The sequence below is a fragment of the Tachypleus tridentatus genome, chromosome 3 (genome assembly GCF_004210375.1).
Source record: "Tachypleus tridentatus isolate NWPU-2018 chromosome 3, ASM421037v1, whole genome shotgun sequence".
Taxonomy (NCBI): domain Eukaryota; kingdom Metazoa; phylum Arthropoda; class Merostomata; order Xiphosura; family Limulidae; genus Tachypleus; species Tachypleus tridentatus.
The window spans coordinates 99977276-99991904 of NC_134827.1; positions in this window are offsets into that span (position 1 = coordinate 99977276).

Sequence of the window (14629 nt, forward strand, 5' to 3'; positions counted from 1 at the left end):
AGAGTTGACGGTGGGTGGTGATGACTAGCTGCCTTCCCTCTAGTCTTATACTGCTACACTAGGGACGGCTAGCGCAGATAACCCTCGAGTAGAGCCCCCCGCTAGTACAGCGGTATGTCTCCGGATTTACAACGCTAAAATCAGGGGTTCGATTCCCCTCGGTGGGCTGAGCAGATAGCCCTATGTGACTTTGCTATAAGAAAAAAAGACACACACACAAACACACACCCTCGAGTGGCTTTGCGCGAAACTCAAAACAAACAAAGCTTTCAACATATTGTTTAACACAATTTAGGTAAAATTTTATTTCTTAAAAGAAAGGCTAGGATAATGTTTTGAATAATAAAAATAATGATAAAACAATGGACGAGCGAATAATTTCGGAAATCAAATATCATAATAGAATATTTGTTAAGCTTAAAAGAAATTACAGCATTTTATAGAGAAGTCTCATATTATTTGCACACTAGAAATGAAAAGTTTATATACACTTTAAAAGTATAATGTTACCTCTGTTTAATAAAGTGAACGATAGGTTCTGGGTTTCTACCAGAGAAGTCTCTTCTGCTTCATGGAAGATGTTCTCTTTTTATGCTGACGACAAAAGAAAAGAATGTAACACTGCTATTAATGCGTTTTAAATCAAAGAAAATATATTATCTGTCTATCTAAGTTAGTAAGTCTTCCAAATATGCTACACATGTTATTGTTGCGTTTTTTTTCCTTGAGAGTTTCCCTATAATCTGATTAATTTATCTATTATCTTAAATAGACTAATAACCACATGCCACCACACTGGTAACTGCGCACAGCCCGATTAGCAGAGTAGTTCTGTATGGGTGAAGCCTGATAATTAGGGTTAAAAGTCTGTTTGTTTAAAATGAGCCACACATTCGTAAGATAGAAATATCACTGTGGCCAAGTTTATTCTGTCGCCACAGAGAAAAACTGACGATAGATACTTTTTTGTTTTCTGAATCCACATTTATCTGAATCCACAGTTCAGTTCGTGCTAATGCGTTAATCAGTAATTACCTTCAGAAAGTACAAATTTTATGACCTAAAATAAATAAATAAATAATACTACATAATCTTGTTTACAGTTTTCAGAGAGGATATTATATAAAACACGCAGAATCAGTGATGAACAAAGATCTGATTTAACGAAGAAAAAATTTAATACTCGTAGGTATGGTTTGTTTGTTTTGAATTTTGTGCAAAGCTACACGAGGGCTATCTGCGCTATCCGTCACTAATTTAACAATCCAAAACTAGAGGGAAGGCAGCTAGTCATCACCACACCCACTGCCAACTCTTGGGCTACTGTTTTACCAACGAATAGTGGGATTAACCGTCACATTATAATGCCCCCACAGCTGAAAGGGCGAACATGTTTGGTGCGACGGGAATTTGAACCCGTGACTCTCGAATTAAGAGTCGAGTGCCTTAACTGGATATAAGTAAGTTATGGCTGGTAAAAGGTTATATAGACAGTTGATACTCTCTTGTGTGAGATGACACGCTAGGTTCCAACTTTTTTCGTTGTGGCACAACTACAACTAAGATGCTCGTGTTAAAAGTTATTTTTCTTCTGCATGCAGCCCTGACCTCGTATCTCGTGGCTTCCATCATTTTTTCTTCTCCAGGACCACATGCGTAGTCAGAATTTCTATCAACTGATCGTTTAAAAGCAGCTGCGTACAAATGAATTCGTAATATCACATCTGTATTTTGTTTGGATAATTAGTGCTTACTGGCCGATAAAGGAAACGTATAATATTGAACAGATAAAAGTGTGCCATTGGTTAACTTGAAAAATATAAAAGCCCACTTCTTCCAAAACGTTCCATGTCTATTTTGAATCAGTGCAATTGACATTCTCTAGCTCACGTATCTTTCCTTGATAGATGTAGAAGAAAGCGTTCCAGTAACCTAAATAACCTTTCATCAGTTGCTAAAGCTATTTTGCAAGTGAGCTTAAAACATCCACGAACTTGCGTTAAGACAAATTTCAATAACGTCTGAAGTAAAGTGTTATATACTTAAAAAAGTATTAAAATAGTTTATATAAAATGAAAACGAAAACGCTTATGCATGACAAATAATAATAAATCAAAATTCCGATTGGAAATTGGTGAGAGGTGAGACTGGCTTAAGATTGATCGAAATATTTTCTGACTCGGCTGTGTAGTTTTACTGCTAAAAGAAGAAAACAGCATTGGCACAACATAGCAAGGACCTGATGCGTATTTGATACTCTAAAGTTCCCATCTTCCAGAGAGAAACAAATTTACGAGGAGGCTTATCTGTCTGTTTTCTCTCGTGACAGCTCAGCCTGTTATTCACCTTAGTTAGAAAAAAAAAAACCTACAACGTAAAAATCTGGAAGTAACCAAATATGCTTAATCGTATTTTGTACTTTTAAATATTTTCACTCTTTTTAAAAAAATATATTCATTACCATTTCGAAATATAATTATTTGAAACATGTTTATCTGACGTTATGGGTGAATAACGTTATTCAGAAATTATTTAACGTGTTCTTTTTTTAACTTCGCGCAATGTTACAAGAGGGCTGTCTGCGCTGTCAGTCCTTAATTTGTCAATAGTAAGACTGGAGGGAAGGTAGTTTGTGGGGTTAATCCGCCACTTTATGACGCCCCACGGCATAAAACGTCGAGCATGTTTGGTGTGAAGGGGATCCACTAATAGAGTATGGATGTCAAGTCACATATAATATGTCAAATAACACACTCCAGAAAATCCAAGTTCAACAAAACAAAATACTAAGATCTGCATTCAGACTACCATCATTCACTCCAGTAAATTATATACATCAAACCAGTAACTTACTAACGATAAGAAACAGACTAACAGAAATATCACACAAATACTATTTAAAAGCAGAATACAGAAACAAACTAACGGCATCACAGTAAATTAACCAGTGCACCAACCAAATATATATCACCTTACAACATATTTCAACAACCACAAATCACACAACAAAGTACTTAAAGGGAAAAACTCACATAAATATTATGTATTTTCTTTTTCAGGTCTCGGGCACAGGACAGGTAAAACTTTCGGCGCCTGTCCTGTGAAAGTGGGTTTTTCTCGGGGCGCTCCCGTCCCCCCCCCCCTTCCCCACAGCAAAAACTTAGACATTGGATCTTTAGATCCCAGCCAAGGCAACTTTATTGCCATGCCCTGAATCGGGTTGTTTATGTTCTGGCTGTTTTCTCCGGTGCTACCTTTGCCTCGTTTATGAATAATATTAATAATGACCAACTTCACTCCTTCACCCAAAAGAGGCAAAATAAAAAAAATAAAAAAAACCCAGCTAAATTCAATAACCTTCCACGAAAGGGGACGAAGAGGAACCACAACGTTCCTGAACACCCCAGTTGGAGAGAGAATTCTTCTGATTTCTCTCTCTCTAAACTAAACCCCGCCACGTTAGTTTGCGTTGTGAAGGGGATTTGAACGCGCGACCTTCGAAATACGAGTCCAGCGCCTTAACCGAATGGCCACTAATCTAATGAAACTTATCAACATATAATGATCAGAAAGTGATGGACAAATATAAGCGTCACCTACAATGATCGATTTCTTTATAAACTAATATAAACTAAAGTAATTTTCTAAATGATTTAGAAAGACTATTTTTACCGAGTTTATACCTATCTCTAGGTAAAATGTATTTGCGTTATCTTCAACTTAAAACCTTGACATACATTTACAGATTATGATTGGTATCGTGTCCCCAGAAACACAGTGGTAAGTCTGCGGGCTTATACTGCTAAAAATCTGGCGTTGACCCCAGTGATGGGCAAATAACCCTTTATGTAGCTTTGTGCATAATAGCAAACAATGCTGCCATAAATTCGTGCAAAGTGATTTCTTTAAAACTAATATTAAATATAAATTTTCTATAAAACTATCAAAGGTTATTTTATAAAAACTATCAAACTATCAACGGTTATTTTAACGTACGGTTATAAAATTCATTTGCGTAGTGGTAAACTTTTATTACTGTGCCCCTCGCAAGACAAAATGGCGCTGCTCAGTGACCATAAATGATTTTGGCCCCGGAATGGCTAGGTGGTTAAGGCGTTCGACTCGTAATCCAGATTATAATCCCCTTTGCACCAAACATGCTCGCCCTTTCAGCCGTAGGGGCGTTATAATGTTATGATCAATCTCACTATTCATTGGTAAAATAGTAGCTCAAGGGTTGGCGGTATATGGTGATGGCTAGCTGCCTTCCCTCTTGTCTTACACTGCTGGCCCGTAGTGGCCAGGTTGTTAAAGCACTCGAATCGTAATCCGATAGTCACGGGTTCGAATCCCCATCGCACTAAACATGCTCGTCCTTTCAACCCTGAGGGCGTTATAATGTGACAGTCAATCCCACTGTTCGTTGGTAAAAGAGTATCCCAAGAGTTGACTGAATGGTGATGACTGGCTGCCTTCCCACTAGTCTTATTACTACTAAATTAGGGACGGCTAGCGCAGATAGCCCTCGTGTTGCTTTGCGCGAAATTCAAAACCAAACCAAAACCATTAGTGATTTTAATTAAGAAATCAGAATATGTATTCATACTACTCGTATGGCTCAAAAGCTAATAAAGATTCTCATTGCTTAGTGGTCCCTCACTGGGACAGCTTGTAAATCTTCGGACTTATAATACTAAAATCAAAGGTTAGATTCCTGATGTGGCTTTTCTATACGTAAACACACACAGCGCATAGTGATTTCAAACTACTTAAAACTGTCTCCGTATTTCTTGTGAAAAGTATACATTAAGAATGTTTACTACACCGCCCCTTTTATTCCTCCAACTTGGTCACCGTGTGTACATGCAGTTATAAATTTTCTTCAAGATAGTCAATCCTGTTATGTGACAATCTTAAGCTAAATACGTGACCTTTTGTCACAAATAAATTAAAATTGTTTATTCAACTGCAAAGAGTGTTAAGCAGTGAAGCCTTCTGAATTACATTTTTACACATGACGCAGAAAATATGAATGGCCATTTTAAAAAATATTTTATTTTAATAAGGTTTCTAGGTAAGTTAGACAGACCTTAGACTAACATAAAGTATAAATTTAATGATGAGATTAATAGGAAAGTCAAGCTTAAAGAAACTTTTTTTTGTCAGAAAACGTGGTATTATACAACTTATAAGGAGTTTCACGGTAGTTAGATTATTTGCTGTGATAATACGTGACTATCGCAAAGCACAATATAATTAACAGTAACATGGCTTTTAATACTCTGTAAAAATAGTCATTGTATATTAAACTTCTAAAGAATTCAGGCGACTTTTCTTGAAGGTTTCAGACAAGGTGAATATAAGACAAAAGTAGTTAGAAAAACATCTCTCATTCAGAAACATAGTGCATTTTAAATAGCATTGAAACTGCCATAAAAGGTTCCAGTATACGTTTGTTTGTTGTTGTTGTTAATGATTGAAGCACCTTTCACGTGTGTTTTTGTTGTTGATTCGAAAACTTTCGTATGTGTTTTTGTTGTACTTATTGATGATTGGAGCACTTTTCATGTTTTTTTTATTCGAGTACTTTTCATGTTAGTTTGTTTTTTGTTGTTACTGAATCAAGCACTTTTCATGTCTCTTTTTTTGTTGTTGTTGATTTCAGCACTTTTCATGTCTGTTTTGTTGTTGTTACTGAATCAAGCACTTTTCATGTCTGTTTTGTTGTTGTTGTTGTTGAATCAAGCACTTTTCATGTCTGTTTTTTGTTACAGAATCAAGCACTTTTCATGTCTGTTTTGTTGTTGTTGTTGAATCAAGCACTTTTCATGTTAGTTTGTTTTTTGTTGTTACTGAATCAAGCACTTTTCATGTCTGTTTTGTTGTTGTTGTTGATTTCAGCACTCTTCATGTTTGTTTGTTTTTGTTGTTAAATCAAGCATTTTTTATGTTTGCTTGTTTTTAGTTGTTGTTGATTCGAGCACTTTTTGTGTGTGTGTTTTTGTTGTTGTTTTTAAGGTGATTGATATTGTCTTCTATTTCTTTGATTTAAAACATTAAAAGTTTTATTAAAAAAGAAAAACATGTCTACAAACGTTTTGTAAAGTTTTCTTAAAATTAAAAAGGAATTATTCTCACACCTAACAAGAGCAGTAGCATAAGAATATTTAGATTTTTATTCCACTTTAGAAGATCATATATTTTAACCTTTACAAAAATTTTCATTTCTTATAAAAATATTTTTACATCAGAGACAGGGACCTAAAATCTTTCTTTTTTTTTCTCAGTTCTACAGTGGCTCAAGAGTAAATCTGAAGCTTTATAACGCTAAAATCTAGGTTTTGATACCCGTGGTTGGCGCAACACAGAACGCCCGGCATGGCCAAGCGTGTTAAGGCGTGCGACTCGTAATCTGAGGGTCGCAGGTTCGCATCCCCGTCGCGCCAAACATGCTCGCCCTTTCAGCCGTGGGGGCGTTATAATGTTACTATCAATCCCACTAATCGTTGGTAAAAGAGTAGCCCAAGAGTTGGCGGTGAGTGGTGATGACTAGCTGCCTTCCCTCTAGTCTTACACTGCTAAATTAGGGACGGCTAGCACAGATAGCCCTCGAGTAGCTTTGTGCGAAATTCAAAAACAAACAAACAAACACAACACAAATAATCATTGTGTTGCTTTAGGCTTAAATACCAGCAGAGAAAGTACACCATTGCTCGTTTGTTTTAGCTAAAAAAGAAAATTTTCCTCAGTTGTTTAAATAAATGTTACATTTTATTAATAAACACAAATAATCGTGTACGTCGACATGTTATAAGACACTGATAATGCGTAAAATATTTGCTTTAGTTCCTTACACGAGCGCACGTGAATTATTTGTTTATTTTTCTTAACCGAATACATTTTGTTGTAATGCAAAGCCCATAAAAAAGCTCGTGTGTTATATTATACTTTTGAAAAACTCAACTGACTCGGACAGGAATCGTCAGGAGTTAACTTACGTGATAAAACGTCTTTGACTAAAACTAGCGCGCATGTGTAAAGGACTAGATTCGCTATTATCAGTTTTTTTATAACCCACCCTCCAGCGGCACACCGATATGTCTGCGGATTACAACACTAGAAAACGGTTTTGATACCCGTAGTGTGCAGAGCACAGATATCCCAATGTGTAGCTTTGTGCTTAACTTCAAACACTTTTTTCTGAAACTTACACAGTTTGATGAAGAAAAACAAAACTAGCTACTCTCAGTCACACGTACGTAACAAAACTTTAACTACGACTTTTGGACTACCTTTAAAACACAGATTGTGAAATGTGTTGCCGTGTTTAGAAAGTATCAAAAATAAGAAGACAACAATGGTCGAAAAACACGTTTTACCCATTTCTGAATCTGTTTTTAGTATACATACTTACAGTTAAGATACTGATCAAGAGAGTTACAGAACATACAACTGATTAGTAAATCAAAAGTACTTTTTTTTTTTAATTTCGCGCAAAGCTACACGAGTGCTATCTGCGTCAGCCGTCCCTAATTTAGCAGTGTAAGGCTAGAGGGAAGGCAGCTAGTCATTTTTCTTTGACCTTTAAATTACTAATTTCTATATAATATGTTTGTTTGTAATTGAGCACAAAGCTATACAAGGGGCTATATCTGTGCTTTGCCTACCACGGGTATCAAAACCCAGTTTCTAGCGTTGTAAGTCCTCAGACATACCGTTATTTCACTGAGGTAGCTCGATATGTTTGTTTGTTTTGATATTTTCGCGCAAAGCTACACAATGTCTATCGTGCTAGTCGTCCCTAATTTAGCAGTGTAAGGCTAGAGGGAAGGGAGCTAGTCATAACCACCTACCGCCAACTCTTGGGCTACTCTTTTACCAACAAATAACGGGATTGACCGCACATTGTAACGCTCCAATGGCTGAAAGGGGCGAGCATGTCTGGTGTAAAGTGGATTTGAATCCGCGACCCTTATATTATGAGTCGAGTGCCCTCATCACCTGGATATGTTAGGCCTAAGATCGATATGACATGACTCACATGAATTAGCTAAGTAATGGTATTGACTAAATAATGTTTCCTACCAACGAAATAAACTTTAAATAAAAGTAATCTACGAGACATCAACATCTTTTTACATACGGAATAATTTATTTGTAAAGTTTTAAAAAGCATGAATTTAAAATAAAAAATGTACATGTCTCGGTGGAAATAATTGCGCCATCTGTAGAAAAATAAGTGTTGTACTGTAAAAACATACTAATTACTCAAGTACATAGGAAGGAACATCACGTGTACTTAGTGGATTATTTTCCTGGAGATGTCGGAATTATTAACATTGAAACATGTAGCGTTTATAAAGTATTTTAAATTTATAGTTGTTAAAATTACGAATAAATTATTGTACAAGTAAAAAATCTATATCTCGTTTGATTAACTTTATTTAAAGTTCTGTTTTGTTTTGAATTAAGCACAAAGCTACACAATGGGCTAACTGTGCTCTGCGAACCACGGGTATCGAAACCCGGTTTCTTGCGTTGTAAGTCCACAGGCATGCTGCTGTGCCACTAGGGGGCAACAGTGAGTTTAAAAACACAGCTTTGTTCTTTATCTTTAATGTTATATCTCAGTTGCAAACCCTGAAAAACAATTTCATTCACTTATGGAATTTGACACATTTTTAGTATCGTTTAGTACCAACATTGTCTTATTGCGCTCTATTCTATAGGTTTTCCTGAAACTAATACCACCATCTGGCATTCTATTAGCCGTCCCTAATTTAGCAGTGTAAGACTAGAGGGAAGGCAGCTAGTCATCACCACCCACCGCCAACTCTCGGGCTACTCTTTTACTAACGAATAGTGGGATTAATCGTCACATTATAACGACCCCACGTCTGAAAGGGCGAGCATGTTTGGTGCAACTAGGATTCGAACCCGCGACCCTCAGATTACGAGTCGAACACCTTAACCCACCTGGCCATGCCGGGCCACTAGCATTCTTCAAGCAACATATTCTATGTCGTCAACCCTGTTAAAAGAAACGTCTAACATTTTTACCGTAAAAGTACCATTCAACTGTTTATTTAATTGGCTATCTGAATTATATAGCTTTACAAAATTGGAGGCAGGTTCGGAAATGACGTGCACTAGAATACAACAGTTACACACACAGAGAAAAAAAAAAACTGACCAAATTATAGGACAAGAGTTTATCAGTTTCCATATAAATATCTCTCTAGACGTATATATATTTACAATATACACATGTCGTATTCAGAACATTTCACGACGTCTACAGTAATACATCGATTTTTGTGCTGCTGATGGTCTTAAATCGAGGAGATGCTCTTGGTAACTGGTTGACATTGTACTAAAAATAGGTCCCTATATCGGTAAATACGTTTTTCGCTTCACTAATAGCTTGGAAACCCAAGATCGAGGGAATAACATCAACTTCATAACGGGTGCTTGAATAACCAGTGTCCATTATTAGTTGCAACCTACAACCCAGTCTAGTATATTGATTTAACTGAGTGACGTCACTCTACGAGTAAGCAAGCCCCTTTGACCTTTCTCGCTTCTCCTCCACGCGATCCAGAATTAGACAAGGGTTTGTGTTTAAAGTTTGTTACTTCTAGCGATTTGCGTCTGAACAAATAACTTTTAATTTTGTGGTTTTTATGCACTTTAGTGAAGCTAAAAATACTAATACTGTGCATCGATTATCGACAACTGATACTGTGCACCGATTATTGACAACTAAATAACATAAAGTGCAACAGTTACCATAGTTTAATTTAAAATATTATGTTTAAATAAGAAACGTAAGGTTAAGGGTCACCATTAGATTTACCACACGTTTTTTATTTATAGAAAGAATATAAGGCGTGTGGTTTGGATTCGTATGAATCAGGCCCGGCATGGCCATGCAGTTAAGGCGATCAACTCGTAATCTGAGAGTCGTAGGTTCGAATCCTCGTCGCACCAAACATGCTCGTCCTTTCAGCCATAGGAGCATCATAAGTGTCGATCAATCCCACTATTTGTTAGTAAAAGAGTAGCCCAAGAGTTGGTGGTAGGTGGTGATGACTAGCTACCTTCCCTCCAGTCTTACACTGCTAAATTAGGGACGACTACAGCCGATAACCCTCGCGTACCTTTGCGCGAAATTTGAAAAAAACAACAACAAAACGTTTTCGGAATGTTCGAAAAGTCAAATCTCCAAGATAATTAAGTTTTTGCTTATTTTTTGAAACAAAGAACCAAATTTAAAACAAAAAAAGAGAAAAATGTATCTCAATTCATATAAGTAAAGATAGCTCGTGGTGTGAACATATCTACAGATTAATATAAAAAAAACAACAACGGAACTGGTATGGAATGATAAAAAACTGAGATAATATGCTAAATTAGCTTTGAACAGTAATATGCATTTCATTTTCTCTGTCCGCAGTTTAAAATTAGGAACAGCTATACGAAGATAGCCCTTCTCTGCGAAAAAATTCTAAAAAAAAAACAACAACAAAAAAAAACAGTTGTTTGGCAAGTTCGAAAATTGATGAAACGAAAATCATTCGTTACAGAGCAATAAATATATCATTGAGACAAGAGATTGCACGAGTCAGGAGTAATCGGAAATGATCGCTAGAGGGAGCTATCTGTTTATGTGGCCGCCATTCGTATCATTCTTGGGACGACGTGCCAAAGCAGATGATAGCTGTTTAATGTTCAACAAAAATACATGTTGTTGAGTCACTTGAAGTTTTGCATATAGATACCTAAAGTCAGATATGTATCGTGGATAACCTGCTACGTTGAAGTTGAAAGACATTATTCATGTTTCCTGTGATTCCATTGGTATATCCACTAAATATTGTCCCTCTTTAACAAACAGTACTGATTCTAGTGATATTCAAATAAGCCAAAGAACTTTATTAGAAACTTGTATGTAAATAACAATATAGTTGATTTAATAAAAGCGTTGGTTTTAATGATAAATAACGATAAAACGAGTTCCCAAAAATATGAATCCTTACTGAGCAAGAGATCCAAACTGTTGTTTCCTTCATGCCTTCAGAGAGCTTGTGAACTAAAACAGCTACAATATTAATGATTTAATGTAAATCAATGTCCATCATAGATTACTTATGGAGCTCTTAGATAAAATTTGCTGATGTTACACGCACAGAGAAATGTTTACCTGTATCAAATTGTACACAGACACGTCAGATAAATGTCTTCAATCACTACTTTTGTTCTTTTAGGCTTAGTAACTGTCCTGTGCAAGAACGTTAACGATTATACAAGATATGGAATGATAAATATCGATACAACAAATTATTTTGGAATATGGGTGGTAGAAATATTTCAAATTTCTTTCTTCCTATATTGAGCACTATATAACATTCTATTCCAAACAGTACTGGCTACCGATTCACGGTATCCTCGTATTAGTCACGTGTTAATAATAAGGAAAAACAAGTGGACAGTTTTATACCTGCTGATGTTTGGTGTTTCAAAATTATAGGTAAATCTACACCGAGAGCTAGCTGCGCGTAAGCATCCCTAATTTTGAACCGATATGTTAGAGAACGCCAGCTGGTTAACAGTAACCTCCGCCAACTCTTAGACTCCTACTGCCTGACAGAATAGTGGGATATAACCGTCAATCCCATAGTTCACTCATAACCACAAACTATAGAGCACGTATTTGTGAAATGGGCAGATAACCCTGAACCTCATTTTTCACAAACCGAGTGTGTTAACCACTTAGATACGTCCAGCCTGCTACTGCGAAGAATGTACGGTATTGATTTCACCTGTTCCAAAGTTTAATAAACTGATAAAATGTGATAGACCTATAAATTACTGTTCAAGTTTACTGTAATGTAACAGCTTATTCTGAGGAGCATGAATGAATTTGGCAATTAGTTACAATGGGCATACAAATCTTATTACAATAAAAATACAATCTATACTTGGTTTAATTCGAATTTCAGGCAAAGCTACACGAGGACTATCTGCGCCAGCCGTCCGTAATTTAGCAGTGAAAGACTTGTGAAAAAGCAACTAGTCATCATCACCCACCGCCAACGCTTGGGCTATTCTTTTACTAACAGTCTATAATCGTGAAGCAACTCTGAAAAACAGATAATAATCGATCCCTGATTTTTGCATTACAAGTCCATAAACTTACTAATGCCCAACTGTAGGTCTGTTATAATAATGGTAACATGGTTGTTATAGGTCTTTAAAACGGACTTTTAATAACACACGGAGTAAAAATCTTCGTCCAACTATTAATTCCCCTTTTTACATCACCTTCCAGTCTGCACATTAAAGTCAGTTTTGGACTATATCTGTGCTTATAGCGTTAAAAACTGAGTTTCGAAACCTGCGATAAGCAGGACACAAATGTTTCTAGACACGGCATAGCCAGGTGGTTAAGGCACTCGACACGCAATCCGAGAGTCGCGGGTTCGAATCCCTGTCACACTAAACATGCTCGCCCTTTCAGCCGCGGGGACGTTATAACGTGACGGCCAATCCCACTATTCGTTGGTAAAAGAGTAGCCGAAGAGTTGGCGGTGGGTGGCGATGACTATCTGCCTTCCCTGCTAAATTAGAGACGGCTAGCGCAGATAGCCCTCGAGTAGCTTTGTGCGGAATTCAAAAACAAACAATCAAACCCTCGTGTGGCTTTGCGCGACATTCAAAATAAACGAACAGATGGTCCATTGTGAAGCTTTTGGTTTATAATAAAGAAATTTTAAAAATCACAAAACTCACAAATGAAAATATATTTCACAACTACAGAAACAGGAACTAAAATAAAAACATATTTCACAACTACAGAGACAGGAACTAAAATAAAAACATATTTCACAACTACAGAGACAGGAACTAAAATAAAAATATATTTCACAACTACAGAGACAGGAACTAAAATAAAAATATATTTCACAACTACAGAGACAGGAACTAAAATAAAAACATATTTCACAACTACAGAGACAGGAACTAAAATAAAAATATATTTCACAACTACAGAGACAGGAACTAAAATAAAAACATTTCACAACTACAGAGACAGGAACTAAAATAAAAACATATTTCACAACTACAGAGACAGGAACTAAAATAAAAGCATATTTCACAACTATGGAGACAGGAACTAAAATAAAAATATATTTCACAACTACAGAGACAGAGTAAAGCTACTCGAGGACTATCTGCGCTCGCCGTCCCTAATTTAGCAGTGTAAGACTAGAGGGAAGGCAGCTAGTCATCACCACCCACCGCCAACTCTTGGGCTACTCTTTTACCAACGAATAGTGGGATTGACCGTCACATTATACGCTCCCACGGCTGGGAGGGCGAGCATGTTTAGCGTGACGTGGGCGCGAACCCGCGACCCTCGGATTACGAGTCGCACGCCTTACGCGCTAGGCCATGCCGGGCCCTCGTCCCCTGCTAGCACAGCGGTAAGTCTGTGGATTTACAACACTAAAATCAGGTGTTCTATTCCTCTTGATGGGCTCAGCCCGATGTGTCTTTGCTATAAGAAAAACACCCACACACACCAAGCCAGTCTCACCTCCAAGGTTCTTGAGTACCGTTGTTTAGTTTTGTCTCAGAGTTTTTTTGTTTTTTTTTGAAACGATGTCTTTTTCACCATTTACCGTTACGATTTCACGTGTAAAAACATGTCTGGTTATTATGCGAGATCTCGTTGAATAAAACAGTCTTCCTTTGCGCTACTGACCAATCAAGTGACACGTTAGAAAGCTCTATCCCAATTTCCGCGGTGCAACGAAAACCGGAATGGACCAAAAATAAGTCAGAATAGCACAGAAATATCCGGATTGCGAGAGGGGGAAAGAAAAAGGACACTGAGGGGCGGAAATAGAAAATAAAAATATCGGATTTCCGCGAAACCTCGAACCACTCACGTTACCTTCTGGTCAAGTAGTGTTACGAGTAGTGACCAATCCATTAGCAATAGCAGAATCAATTCTATGCTCTTGTCTACTGCCATAGGTTAATGCTGTATTTATCAAACACACCACATCTTACGTCATAAACTTTTGAACTTCCAAAATCAATCCCTTTATTCTATGCGATTTCAACTACTTCCAACGATCATTAAAATGCTATTTTTGGAATATCAAATACAAGTACATTATCTTGACAGCATGACCTTGTTTCTAGTAAACTTCTCTTACCTGAGCCTGAAACCATCCTAGTTTGTTATTACCAACCCTCTGATGAATAGGAATGATTGGTAATGAGAATGATAGATCCAAATATTGATCCGGATTATGGACACAGAAGTGGGAGGTATGGCCATTATCAAATCATTGTAAACGATTAAAAGTACTTACTTCTTGATCCTGAAACAAAGAAATAAAAAAATCTTCGCGCTCATGTGAGTGTGTGGAGAAGAGAACGAGCATATTTTTACCTTACTAACTACCCTACGCAATGACCTTTTTTTGAAATTGTGTTATAGTGAAAAAAAGGAAACTCAGTGAAAAGTGCAGAACGTTTGGATATGCAGAAGTAAGGTTGAAACACTGACAAAGTGACATACGTTATAAAATACCTAACGGAACAAAACTGAATA